General features: G+C 45.9%; 2 non-coding genes across 2 annotated transcripts; one reads left to right on the top strand and one right to left on the bottom strand.

Moving 5' to 3' along the window:
* Nucleotides 1–1,378: 1,378 nt before the first annotated feature.
* On the top strand, nucleotides 1,379–1,451 carry trnaw-cca (transfer RNA tryptophan (anticodon CCA)). The gene has a single exon. It is a non-coding gene; the product is annotated as a tRNA-Trp (tRNA).
* Nucleotides 1,452–10,102: 8,651 nt separating this feature from the next.
* Nucleotides 10,103–10,176, bottom strand: trnan-guu (transfer RNA asparagine (anticodon GUU)). Its single transcript has one exon. It is a non-coding gene; the product is annotated as a tRNA-Asn (tRNA).
* Between the last annotated feature and the right edge of the window lie 4,539 nt (nucleotides 10,177–14,715).

The raw sequence follows: 14,715 nt of genomic DNA, 5'->3' as shown, positions 1-14,715 counted from the left end.
CCACCTGTTTGAAACAGCCTGTCCTGCAATTAACCCCTTTACGCCAAGGCCTTCCTTCTACAGGCAGAAGTAATTGTCCTTTTGTCACACAGTTATTAAACACCATTATCTCATCTGTCCAAAGGAACAGCTCATTGTTTTGCCTCCTCCTTCCCAGCGATAGTTAATGTATGTTATTTATTAACTCCCTTGTAGCAGTTTCTCATTGGCCCTTTCGTTTCTTGGTCCAGAAAGAGTTATTGCTGACTCATGAAGTTATCAAAGTTCTGGAGTTTACAGGACCACACCACATTCCTCTCTGCCTCCCCCAGGAATAACGATTGCTCCTGAGATACTCGCAGTTCCTGACATTCCTTGGTATCCCCAAATACAATCCATATGTCAGGAAATCACTGGTGCTACCCTGACACCAGATAGTCACTGTTGGAGCAGAAGGATTATGGGGAGAAAATGCAAAATCCGAAGTGCAAAGAGACTTAGGAGTTCAAGTCCAGGATTTTCTCAAAGTAGAGTTGCAGGTTGAGTTGCACTTTCCCCTGCAACTGCCGAATGTGTGACACCAGCCCATTTACCTTTTCCCTCCTCACTATCCAAGGGGTCAAACTTACCTTCCAGGTGAAGTGGCACTTTACCTGCACTACCGACAACCCAGTCTACTGCATTTGCTGATCATAATATGGGCTCATCTACATTGTGGAAAACGAAGCATAAACTGGGTGACTGCTGCACAGAACATCTACGTTCTGCCCGCAAAAAGACCATGAGCTTCCAGTTGCCTGCCAATTCCACACCCCATCCTGTTCCCTGGCCAACATCTCTGTCTCAGGTTTGCTGTTGTGTTCCAGCGAAGCTCAGCACCAGCAGAACGAAGAGCATCGAATATTACACTTGGGGACCATACATCCCTCCGGTCCCAATATCGAATTCAATAATTCTAGGGCTGAACTCTACAGTATCCTCGCCACTTCCACACACACCAAGCCTTGTTATCACATAGTCTGTCATTCGACACTACTTAGCCACGAACAGTCTCCATTAACCCTCCCACGCAGATCGTTATCAACTCCTTTTTCTGTCCAACAGTTCTTCCTTCTCTTTGGGGTCCGTCCTGATCTCCGCCTTCCTCCCACAATATCTCCTAAACATAAACCGACATTTTCCCAATCACCATCTGTTCTGTGGAAGGGTCACCGGCAACTCCTGTTTTTTGTTCCTGATATACAGCATCCGCAGTTCTTCCAGATTTTTATTGAGAGAGAGTTGGAAATTGTTTCGAGAGACAGAAAGAGAAGGGGGAGAAACAGAACAGACATGAACGTAAAATCATTGTAGGGCGATCACTTCCCTTAAGCATGAATAGAGCGCATGGTGCATCTGTGAGCTTGTGGCGCAACGGTAGCGCGTCTGACTCCAGATTAGAAGGGTTGCGTGTTCAAATCACGTCAGGCTCACTACAGTCAACGTCTTCAGAAAGGAGTATGTTCACTCCGGATATCCGTTGTGTCAAATTTTCTTTGCGGAAACTTTCGATCTCACGTGAATCTTTGCTGTCAGTTTGATTTGTGAACACTGTGTCAGGGAGGTGGTGTGCTGAGCATTGTTTGGGTAAATGCTCAGCTCCCCACAATGTGAGAAGTAAAACACAGACTGTTCATCACGGGATCTAAACATAGCCGGATCGTTCAGTTGGTGACCGCGGGGTGTGAATAACATTATACCGATATTTTTACAACATAATCTAGAGATTGCCATCCAGGTTTTAGTCACATCAAACTGCCACGTAATGCTGTTATGGCCTCAGTAAACTATAATAACGTGAAGATCGCTGGGATGATTTTCTACATCCAACTGCAATATAAACACAGATCATTTTTTCCAATTTTAGTGGAACAAAAGACATCGTATTGGTAGATAATTACAGTTAGTGCAAACACAGCTAGCCATCGATAAATATTAATCCTGTTCACTTCAATGGCCAAATTTCAATTCAGAAACCAAGTGCACTCGGCTGCTTGTAACAGAGACAACATGACAAAATGGCTCATAGGAGGAGAAATGGGGCATTGAGGAGGAGTGAAATGTTTGCTTTTGGTCACCTCCACAATTGTTAGAAAAACAGGTTGAAAGGATTCTTAAAAGGTGTCTGAAGGAGTGGTGAGGGACAACACTTCAGACAGCGCAAAGTGGAAGACCACTTTCTAGTGGAAGGAAAATACATTCCTTATTTCTGAAAGAACTGGGAAACAGAAGAGGGAATGAAATCTGACTTGGGAGCTATTTCCTATTTGTTGAGGATGTTGCTTCATCACAGTCTTGGTTTAGAGCATAAGCTCTTCATCAGGAATAAAGGGTGGCCCAAGGGGGCTGAGAGATAAATGGGAAGGAAGTGGGGCTGGAGGGAAGGCAGCTGGGAGTGCAATAGGTAGATGGAGGTAGGGATTGATGGTGATAGGTCAGAGATGAGGGTGGAGCAAATAGGTGAGACACAAGGTGGACAGGTATGACAGGTCAAGAGGTTGGTGTCGAATTGGAAGGTTGGATTTGGGACAAGGTGGGGGGAGAGGAAATAAGGAAACTGATGAAAACTGCATTGATACCATGTAGTTGGAGGGTCCTAAAGCCGAAGTTGAGGTGTTTTTCCTACAAGTGTCGGGTAGCAAGAGGTTGGCAGTGGAGGAGGCCCAGGACTTGCATGTCCTTGGTGGAATGGGAGGGGGAGTTAAAGTGGTAAAAACAAAGACTGCAGATGCTGAAAACCAAATACTGGAAGAGTGGTGCTGGAAGAGCACAGCAGTTCAGGCAGCATCCAACGAGCAGCGAAATCGACGTTTCGGGCAAAAGCCCTTCATCAGGAATAAGGCAGTGAGCCTGAAGCGTGGAGAGATAAGCTAGAGGAGGGTGGGATAAAGTGTTCTGCCACAGAGCGGTGTGTCGGTTAGAATTAGAGTCCAAGATTTGTTCCCTGAAATATTCGGTTAGTTGGCATCCAGTTTCCCCAATGTGGTTGAGACCATATTGCGAGCAATGGACAAAATCTTATAAATAGATTGCATAAGTCTTAGCCTGCCAGAATTATTTTCTTTTATTAAATTAAAGAAAATTTTTATTCAATTGGATGACTGCATGAAACGGTTTGTTGGTCAGATTTGAATCATCACTCCCAAATGAAACGATACCATGAATATCAGTGAACTGCTCTTTTTGTTAAAAACCACAAGTTCTTGATTTATTTTCACAACTTACTGGTATTCACACCTGCACATTCAATGTCAAACTCTGACATCAGAAATTAAATTACAGCATTAATTTTGACTTGAAATATTCGAACAAACAAATTAATAGCACACAGTGAATCGCAAGTCTGATTAATCTGAAATTAAATTGACTAAAAAAATATAAAATCAAGATGGGAGATAAGAAATGGGGGAAGGGCAGAAGGCGAGAAATGCAGCATCATAGAAAGTGCTCCCCCAGAGAGTGCATTTTGCCAACTACCACTGCTAAATTTTAACACTCTGATATGATTTTTCGGTTTTAATGTAAACCATAGCCCCATACATTAGGTACCATTTAAATGAGTTAAAAATACAAGCATTGAGCAAATCCAGATTCCAGCCTTACCCCTCCTTCTTGGAGCTTGGACCTTCCTCCAGCGCCGGGGGGTTGTTGAACTCCTGGGCTCCAGCGGCCACGCCTCCACTGAAGAAGCTTTGGGAAGCAGATGCAAAGGCAAGATACAGAACAGAGAACCTTTGTATATGAAAGCAGCTTACAGAGTCATTGAGCAATAGAATCACATGGTTTTTACCAATCGACCTCTGGGTTATCTACCCAGCACACTCTCGCAGCAATTCTCTACTTCTGTGCTCCCAGCAGCTGGATCGTGGATCAGTTTAAAGTAGGTCCTATATCTCTGATTACATCGGTCCACAAGGCAGTGAAGAAAGGTTTCAGCACACTGGCCTTCATCAGTTAGGGAACTGAGTGTAGATGTTGGCAAGTTATGTTGTAGTTATACAGGACGTTGATGAGGCCGCACCTGGAATATTGTGATCAGTTTTGGTCCCCTTGGTGTTCTGACTTCTGACTTCTTCAACTCTGGGTTTGTGTTGAACTTGATGGGATACTTTGTCCAACTCAGCATGTTTAAACAGTATCTCTCAGAGGGATTCATCTGAAACTTTTCAGGAGGTGAGCTCAACAAGATTGAACTATTCAAAGTTACTTGGACTCTATTTTAAACTTACATCAGGACCAGTAGTCAGAGACACGTACAGCATGGAAACAGAACCTTCGGTCCAACTTGTCCATGCTGACCTGATATCCGATATTAATCTACTCCCATTTGACAGCACCTGACCCATATACTCTGGCAGCTCATTTTATACATATGCCACCCTCTGCATGAAGAAGTTGTGCCTTTAATTTGTTTCGCCTCTTACCCTAAACTTATGCCCTCTAGTTCTGGACTCCCCTACCCAAGGAAAGGAAATTGTCTATTACACTGTCCATGCCCCTCATGATTTTATAACCGGTATTAGGTCACTTCTCTGCCTCCGATGCTCCAGTGAAAACAACCCCACGCTATTCAGCCGCTCCCTGCAGCTCAAACCCTCCAACCCCCAGCAACATTCATGTAAATCTTTTCTCATAGATAAGTCACTCTTTCAGTCATGAAGAAGGGTTAATACCCAAAACGCTGACTACTCCACATCCTGGTGCTGCCTGGCTTGCTGTATTCTCCCAACCTCCTGCTTGCCAACTTCGGGTTGCAATATGTAGTGGCTCCGTGATTACCACTGCAGCCTCACAGTGCCGGGGACCCAGATTTGATTCCAGCCTTGGGTGGCTGTCTGTGAGGAATTTGCACATTCTCCCAATGTCTTAGTGAGTTTTCTCTGGGTGGTCCTGTGTTCTTCCATAAACCAAAGATGTGCAGGTCATGTGGATGGGCCATGCTTAATTGCCCATAGAGTTAGGTACATTAGTCAGAGGGAAATGGGTCTGGATGGGTTACACTTCAGAGGGTCGGTGTGGACTTGTTGGGACAAATGGCCTGTTTCCACACTGTAGCTAATCTCAGCCAATACTTTTGTTACTAACGAATGGCAGAGTAGGCCAAACTTCTTCACCGATGGTCTTGCGGTCTTAGGTTTCTCTGGATCATTTCATTGGCAATGTGCAGTCCCGGGCTCAATGAGCAACAGTGTCCACTGAAGGCAAAGCTCATAGAATCATAGAACCCCCACAATGTGGAAACAGGTCCTTCAGCCGAACACATCTGCACTGATCTTCCGAAGACTAACCCACTCAGATCCATTTTCCTACCCTCCATAACTTGCACACCGACTCCCAAGGGTGGAATTATTCCTGGGTTCCTGGTGCCATGAGGCAGCAGTGCCAACCTTGATCCACCATGGAGCTGTGATTGTCGGGTGTCGGGAAGGCAATTGCAGTCCAGCAGAAGTCTAAAACAGCCCACCTACTCTCCCACTGCACCCACTGTCAGAACTGGCAGGAGGTTCAGACCTGGGAGGTGACTGAAGGCATCATCACTGGTAGGATCTGATTGCTGGAAGCGCTGGTGCCCCCGCTGGTGCTTCTGCAAGTTGTAGGAAAACATGAACCTGTTCCCACACTCGGTCCAGCTGGAGGGCATCTCCCAGGTGTGGGCACATTGGTGCTTCAGTAGGGCAGAGGAATTGCTGAAGGCCTTCCCGCACTTAGGGCAACTGAACGACCTCTCTACCATTTGGACACACCAATGGGCCAGTACGTCGGAGGAAAGAGCAATGCCCCTCCTGCAGTTGGGGCAGAAGAACGGCCTCTCAGTGTGGACCCACTGGTGTCTCAACAGATGGGAAGAACTGCTGAAGGCCATCTCGCACTTGGGGCGGGAGAACAGCCTTCCCTGGTGTGGACCAACTGGTCCGTCAGCAGGGCAGAGGAATCACTGAAGGCCTTCCCACACTCAGGGCAGCAGAAGGGCCTCTTCCCCTCTGTGGACCTATTGGTGCTTCAGAACCCTTCAAATTTCACAATATCCTTCTGATTGGAGGGACACCAGAATTGCACACAATATTCTAAAAGTGGTCTCACCAATGTCCTGTACAGCCACAACATAACTTCCCAACTCCAATTCAGGCAGCATCCAAGCAGCTTCGAAATCGACGTTTCGGGCAAAAGCCCTTCGTCAGGAATAAAGGCAGTGAGCCTGAAGCATGGAGAGATAAGCTTATCTCTCCATGCTTCAGGCTCACTGCCTTTATTCCTGACGAAGGGCTTTTGCCCGAAACGTCGATTTCGAAGCGACTTGGATGCTGCCTGAACTGCTGTGCTCTTCCAGCACCACTAATCCAGAATCTGGTTTCCAGCATCTGCAGTCATTGTTTTACCTTCCCAACTCTAATAATCAGTCAGAGGATTAGGAAAGCTTTCAAAACACACAAAAAACAAACAGGACAGAATGGAGGGACAAACCGAATTTTTGAGAGTCAGCTTGGAAGCATCACTGAGAAATCGGCGGAATGGGTTTATTGGGGACGCGTTCTCCTTAAATACACTATATACGTATTTCTCTTGTAGTTTCTCTGTGCTGCAGTGTGCAGTGGCTCGTTGAAATAATGTCCTGATACAGCTTCGTTTGTGGGTGTTGGGATGATTGCTTCTGTGGTTAAGTATTTGGTTTGTGTGTGTTGTTTTTCTGTAGATGCTAGTTTGAAGTTCCCCATTAAGTGTTCGCTCTACTGTTACATCTAAGAATGGCAGTTTATTGTTGTTCTCCTCTTTTTCAAACTAGGAGCCCCCCTCAGGCCATAGTCTCACCACTTGGAACACCAATATACAGACTAGTCAAAGGCCTCCACTGAGGACTAAAACACCAAGTCGAAGATTCATGCCACTCCATTTACTCCATCCAAGAATTCCTGAACACCAAAGACACGAAGATAGAAGAGGATGGAATAATGTTGTCCTTTGACGTAACAGCCCTGTTCACATCCATTAACATCAACGTGGCCAAAGAAAACTGAAGACACTACTCGAAGAACTAAAGACAAAAACACAGAACCAACTTCAGCCTGCAAAGATAACACTGTCAACCTTGTGGAACTGTGCCTTACCACCCACTTTATATTCAGTAACAAGCCCTACAAACAAATCAACGAAACGCCCATGAAACACTTCTGTCATCAAAAAATGAAACAAATTAGAGGAAACCTACAACACCATCAACAATCTCCTTCCTGGCATAAAATTCACAAAAGAGGAGAACAACAACAAAGTGCCATTTCTAGATGTCACAGTAGACCGAACAGTCAATGGTAAATTCAAAACAGCCTCTGCAGGAAAGCAACACACGCGAACCAAGTACTTAGCTACAGAAGTAATCATCCCTACACATACAAACAAATCTGAACGAGGACACGATTTCAACGAACCACAACACAGTGCAGCACCCAGTGACGACGAAGACCAATAAGTAACTCTGCAGCGCATTTAAGGAGAATGGGAAGCCAAAATGACACACTGCAAAGAGCTTCCCTGACCGGGAATCGAACCCGGGCCGCAGCGGTGAAAGCGCCGAAAACGCCGAATCCTAACCACTAGACCACCAGCGAGACGACATCGAAGTTTGACAGCTCTACTGAAAATTGCTTCCGTGCCCGGAAATCGAACCCGGGTCACGGTAGTTCGAAGGCTTCCACCAAAGTTGTTTCTTGTATCCATTGCTCCCGATGCGGTCTCCTCTCCAGTGGGGAGACTGGAGCCCCGTCGCAGAGTCAAGTCACAGCGTTTGAGGGAACATCTCCAGGACACCCGCACCAATCAACCCCATCGCCCTGTGGCCCAACATTTCAACCTCCCCTCCCACTCTGCCTGGGACATGCAGGACCTGGGCCTCCTCCATCGCCCCTCCCTCCCCACCCGATGTCTGGGGGAAGAACGCCCCAACTTCTGCCTCGGATACATTCAACCCCAGGACATCAATGTGGACTGCACCAGTTTCCTCATTTCCCCTCCCCCCACCTTACCTCAGTTCCAACCTTCCAGCTGAGCGCTGTCCTCAGGACCTGTCAATCTCCCTTCACACCTATCCGCTCCACCCTCCTCTCTGACCTGTCACCTGCGTCCCCACCCCCATTCACCTCTTGTACTCTTTGCTACCTTTGGCCCAGCACCCCCCAATTTATCTCGCCACCCCTGGAAGCGTCCTGCCTCTATTCCTGATGAAGGGCTTTTGCCCGAAACGTCGACTTTCCTGCTCCTCGGAAGCTGTCTGACCTGCTGTGCTTTTCCAGCACCACTCTGATCTAAACTCTGGTTTCCAGCATCTACAGTCCTCACTTTTGCCTACCCAATAAACCCAGTGTGCCGATTTCACATCAACAAACTGACACAAGGAGACAAAACGTCTACAGAAACCCTAGCCACATTACTTTACATTAAAGACACCTGGGAAATGATGTCCAGACAAATCAACCCTCTCAGCATCATGGTAGCCCATAAACCTACCAACACACTTAAACAGCGGCTAATGAACCTGAAATACCCGATACAAACAACCGGAAAACGAATGTTACTTACAAAATACCATACAAGGAAATATATACATGAACTCTGCCACACAGTTCTCTGTGGCAAGAAATGCTGGGATGAGATAAAGAAGATTTTTTTTTAGCCAAAACGAATCGGCACTGACTGGACAGCCATTTAAAATCAAGGCTGTCAGCCCAGGATGGAAGACCCGAAGGGATGAACAGTTTTCTTATTTCCTGAAGATTTACAAAGCTGAGACTGGGTTTTGGTGTTTGTTTCCTTTCCACTCCCAATAGCCACAGTGGTTGGGGCGGTGAGTTGGGGGAAAGTGAAATGTGCCCGTGAGCAGCGTGTGGGGCTATTTATGCTTCCTCTCCTCTGACAGCGCTGTGACGGGACTCTGATGTTCTCAGGGACATTTCCTGACGCGAGACAGTGAAAGGATTCTCATTCCCGCAGATCGGGAATTCAAACCGTATTTCGGCTTCAGGACAATGAGAAAGATTAATTGGGGTGTGTGAAGAAGCTGTGAGCTGCATTTCAAACAGGTAGGTGGAGTCAGATGCGTCATCCATTGCGCCGGCGCCATGCAGCAGAGGTCTGACGTTGACACGGACATGGGCAGCAATGGGAACATTCACAAGAGGAACAGTCAAAGATAATCACCGTCAATGCTTCCCTTCCATAGTCCCAACTTTGTGAAGCAGTATCTCTCACAGGCAAATGAAACACCCTTGTCCTCAGGTGCCTGTTTAACTTCGATCACGACTTCACGCCCCTCACTTTTCTAGTCTCATTTCCAAACTCTTGGCTCAGAGCCTCAAAAGCAGCTCTGCGGGTATCTGCTTGTTCCACCCTGACAGGGAGTGGGCTACAGATTCCCGACCAGTCCCAATGTGATTGAAATATTTCAACCCCTCCACTAATTTGCATTTTAAAAAAAACCGTGGAGCAATCTCCCTTTTCTTTTGATGTCGTTTCTCAAGTGTAGTCGGCAAGGTTCACACCTGTGTGGGGGAACCGCAATGGATTTCGTGTCCATCGCATTCACCACTCGGCCCATCAATACAGAACCACACTGACAGCTTCATTTCCCAGGTCTCTCTGCCTGTGGAGCTGAGAAAGAGTGAATCATTGCAGAGTTTGTTTGAATTCAATCACTTCACAGGTTTCCAAAGGGTTAAATATCTGCAAATGGCGAGTCTGGGTGTTTCATCCCGAAAGATGAAATGGACGTTCAGTTAAAAACAAAAACAGAAATTGCAGGAGCAACTCAGCAGGCCAGGCAGCATCTTTGGAAGGAGAATCAGAGACAACATTTCAGAACTCGTTTTTTTCCTCATCCAAGTACATCCAAACCTGCTGAGTTTCTCCAGCAGTTTCGCTTTCTGTCTCGGATTCTCAGCATCCGCAGTCCTTTACGTTAGAAATTAAATCAATTCAGAAACGCCTTTTTACTGCCTCAGTGGATAAGATTTCCGTTTGGGAAACATTTTCCTGAAACCATTAAAAACGTGCATTTTCGCAGCCAAGAAAGCGGTAGGAGCGAGAACAAGAAACACTGCATCTCTGGGTGGTTTCGAACCACCAACCTTTCAGTTAACAGCCGAACGCGCTGACCAATTGCGCCACAGAGACCACCCCAGCAACCACCTGCACAATGTCTTTGAGGAACCTACTAATCAATTCATAATTCAACCCGCCCCGCCCAAAATTACCATTCTCCTCTATCAGTTTTACTTTTCCATAATAAAGCCTTGGACATTCATTATGGAGACATGGGGACAGCCTGATCCCACCATCTGCAGGCACATCCATGTCACGAGGAACGAGCTGTCCTACACCGGGGCCATCGCCCTCCGATCCTTTCAGTGTTTTGCCTCTTCCCAAATTTTCTCATTGGCCCCGAGCCGAGAATGGGTTTGAATTCCTGATGTACAGAGAATTCTTTCAATGTCTCGGGTCAGTTCATGTCCCGAGAATATCAGAGTCAATCAGCCTCTTAAACAAGGGGACAGTGTCTGGACTGTCTCTGCTCAGTCCGTCAGTTCATCCTTCATTCTCCTCTAATTCCACTTCCCAAAGAGTTTCTAAAGATTCACAAAGCTGGAGACTGGGATTTGTGTTTTACTTCCTGAACATTTTTGCACCTGCTAACTGACAATATTTTGCTAAGACCTCTTCCCCATTGTAACATTTGCATCATGTCCAGGGATGAGCAATTTCGATTTTGTGGAGACATTCCCAAGTTTGGGAATGTTCTCTTTGGAGCAAACAAGGTGAACTGGAGATTTCCAGGGCCTGTTGGCAATGATGGGAGAAGACGTGGTGTGAATGGGCAGGTTAATGATCAGAAGAATCTATTGCCACTGACTAGGGTCAGTTACCAGAGGACAGGGATTGAAGTTCTTTAATGGAAAGCAGCATTTGTGTCGAACAAACACAGAGAATACTGCAGAAAGCCAACGGGTCGAGCAGCATCTGTGGAAAGGGAAACAGAGCCGACGTTTTGGGTGTGCTACGGTTTTTGTTCAGAACTCAGTCTTTTGCCTCTTCCCGAAGTTGGTCCAGGTCTGTGTCTCAATTGACAAACACATGGCAAGTGCAGTACCGCAATGTGAAATTATACCCTTTGCTGTTTTTTTTAAACAGGCAGTGCATTGATTAAATGGTGACGCATTGAAATGTGGAGAAAGTGATGACTAGAGGTGAAAGTCGAAAAATGTGGCACTGGAAAAGCACGGAGATGTGTCACTGGTCAGGTAGCATCTGAGGAGAAGGACAGGGAACGTTTCGGGCACAAGCCCTTCATCAGGAATGATGTATGGTTGTACTAAGGGGTCTCAGAGTACCTCCACACCAGTCAATGCCAGTTGTCGGGCAGATGCATCAGGCAATGAGCAAGGCAAGTGATATATTACGAAGAGGAATTGAGTTCAGAAGTGGGGTCATTGAACATATTCAAGGCTAAGTTCATCTGAGTTTTGAACAACACAGAAGTGGATGCTTATGGGGGGAGGTTCGAAAATGGTTTTATGACCAGTACAAGTCAGTCACAGAGTCAGACAGCACTGAACAGACCCTTCATCCAACTAGTCCATGCTGAGTATGTTCTCAAACTAAACTCGTCGCACCTACCAGTGTTTGGCCCATAAACCTTCCAACCTTTCGTATTCATGTACTTATCCAAATGTCTTTTAAACGTCGTAACTGTACGTGTATAAAATCATGAGAGGCATAGATGGGATTAATAGACAAAGTCTTTTCCTTGGGTGGGGGAGTACAGAACGAGAGGGCATGGGTTTCGTGTTAGAGGGGAAAGATACAAAAGAGATCTAAGGGGCAACTTTTTCACGCAGAGGATGGTACGTTTATTGAATGATCTGCCAGAGGAAGTGGTGAAGGCGAGTACGATTGCAACATTTAAAAGACATTTGGGTAGGTGTATGAAAAGTAAGGGTTTGGAGGAATATGGGGCAGTGTGCTGTCAGGTGGGACAAGATTGGGTTGGGATAGTTGGTCGGCATGGACAAGTTGGACCAAACAGTCTGTTTTTGTGCTGTACATCTCTATCTCAATGTTTAACATACTCAGTGACCTGGCCTCCACAGTTTTCTGTGACAATGAATTCCATAGATTCACCACTCTCTGGCTAAAGGAATTTCTCCTAATCTCCATTCTCCCTTTATGCTGAGGCTATGCCCATGGGTATTAGTCTCTCCTCCCAATGAAAACACCTTCCCAATGTCCACTCTGTCCAGGCCGTTCATTGTTCTGTACGTTTCAGTTAGATCCCCCTTGAATGTGGACCTGTTAATCAGCATGAACCAAACCCTTCAGGGTGAGGACATCCGTGATTAGATTCAACAAAGTGAGAATGGAGGGTGAGAGTGTGGGATGGAGATTTTCAGCTTTTAATGAATAAGGTAGGAAAGAAAGTTTAATATAAATTATAATTGATCAGATGAGTCGATGGGCCAAGGAGTAGTGGATTGAGTTTAATTTAGACAAATATGAGCTGTTGCATTTTGATGAGGCAACTCAGGGCAGGACCTATGAGGTTAATGGTAAATTAATGGAATTCTGTGTTCAAGGAAGCAGTAGAGGCAGCTTCAGTAAGACACTGTTGGATGGGTTTTTTGCGTGGTAAGGGAATTAAAGGAAGTTGGGATAATGCAATTAGGAGGAGCTGAGACGATTGATCGATCCACCATGATTTTAATGAATGGCGGAGCAGGGTCGATCGGCCAAATGGCCTACTCCTTCTATTACTTTGAAACCATAACCCTGCGTTTCCCATGGCTAATCCACCTAACCTGTACATCCCTGGACACTGGGCAATTTATAATCGCCAATCCAAATCAAGGCCAGTGAGCAATGTAGTGATGTGGAAACCAAACACCAGAGAATGATAGAAAGGGACAAGGAGAATAAATGTACTAGAAAGCAAAACTGGATTCTAACCATCACAAAAAATAAAACTAAAAGCTCAGTATATGAATGTGTGCTGCATTGTAACAAAAGCGAATTAATTGACTGCACACATTGAAGAGAATAATTATGATCTGAGACTCCATACAGAGCTATGGCTTCAGAATGACAAGGGTTGGATCTGGAATATCGAGGGAATACGTGGCATTCAAGTCGAGTGAGAAGCTCAGTAACGGTAGAGGGTGGGCACTGCTAATCAAAGCACTGATAGCATGGTAGTCTGGTGTCAGCTCGGATTTCAAGTCCTGATTTCTCTGTCCTCTGATCTCCCTGTTCCCACAGATTTAAATGTTGTCTGTTCTCAGCTCTGCTCGATTTCTGTTGAAGCTTTGACCCCCTTTTACACCTTCTGGAGCAATAAAATATTCTGAGCCTCCTGGAAATAACACCTTATCTATACCCCTCCTGATTTTAAAAATCTCTAAACTTACCTGTCAACTTCCTCGGCTCCATTGGAAAAAAGTCCCAGCTTCTTCTTAATTCAAACCCTCCATTCCCAGCAACACGCTGGTAAAGTCAGGAATAGGGAATTGCATCAAATCACATAAATGTACCGTCTGAAACAATCTAGCTGTGTTCTGGCCTGAGATATTGAGAGTCCTTGGTGAAAGTAATTACGAATGCAATAATTTTTGTCACAGATTTGAACAATCATTTTGCAACAAAGGGGTCTACTTTGATAAGGAGGAAGTGGTCATTTCTAGGGTAAGTGAACAGTTTGTAGATCAGGGAGATGAAGTTCCAGACACTTGGGAAGGGCAAGGAATGAATTTGATAAATTAGACAAAGAACTGTGGATGCTGGAAATCTGAAACAAAAACTGAGAACACTGCAAAAATTCAGCAGGACTGGAAGCATCTGTGGAGAGAAAGCAGAGTTAAAGTTTCGAGTCCAACAACTCCTCTTCAGGATTCTGAAATAGTTTATGATAACCCTTTAAGTCATCTGCCCAGTTTTAAGACCATAATACACAGGGGCAGGATGAGGCCATTTGGCCCATCGAGTCTGCTCCACCAGTCGATCATGGCTGATATGTTTCCCTATCCCATTATGCTGCCCTCTCCTCATAACCCTTGACCCCTTACTAATCAAGAACCTATCTCTGTCTTAAATGCCCTCAATGACTTGGCATCCTCAACCCTTCTCCGAGTGGAAACATCATCTCCACGTCCACACTATCCAGTCATAGAGTAGCACAGCGCTGCCTGACCCACTGTGATCTCCAGCATTTGTTGTTTTCAGGAAGGATTCCAGCATCTACAACAACGCGCTTCTAAATTTTGTACCCAGTTGGTTAGCGCTCCCTGGATGCCGTGAGATTTAACCTTACTCAACAATCCACTGTGCAGTACAATTAACAAAGTTCCCCGCTCCCACCTCTTTCTGCACACATGGGCAGCACGATGGATCAGCGGTTCGCACTGCTGCCTTACAGCACCAGGGATCCGCTTTCGATTCCAGCCTTGGGGCGACTGTCTGTGTGGAGTTTGCACATTCTCCCTGCCGTGTCTGCTGGGTTTCCTCCGGGTGCTCTGGTTTCCTCCCAAAATCTAAAGATGTGCAGTTTCGGGAGAAGTGGCCATACTAAATGGGCCCATAGTGTGCAGTAAGTGTAGTGGAATGGGATAGGGGAATGTGTCCACATGGGTTACGCATTGGATGGTCGATGTGGACTTGTTGGGCTTA

Source organism: Chiloscyllium punctatum, chromosome 36, assembly GCF_047496795.1.
Source record: "Chiloscyllium punctatum isolate Juve2018m chromosome 36, sChiPun1.3, whole genome shotgun sequence".
NCBI classification, from domain to species: Eukaryota; Metazoa; Chordata; class Chondrichthyes; order Orectolobiformes; family Hemiscylliidae; genus Chiloscyllium; species Chiloscyllium punctatum.
The sequence above is the reverse complement of the archived record's forward strand: the minus strand, read 5'-3'. Positions and strand labels throughout refer to the sequence as shown.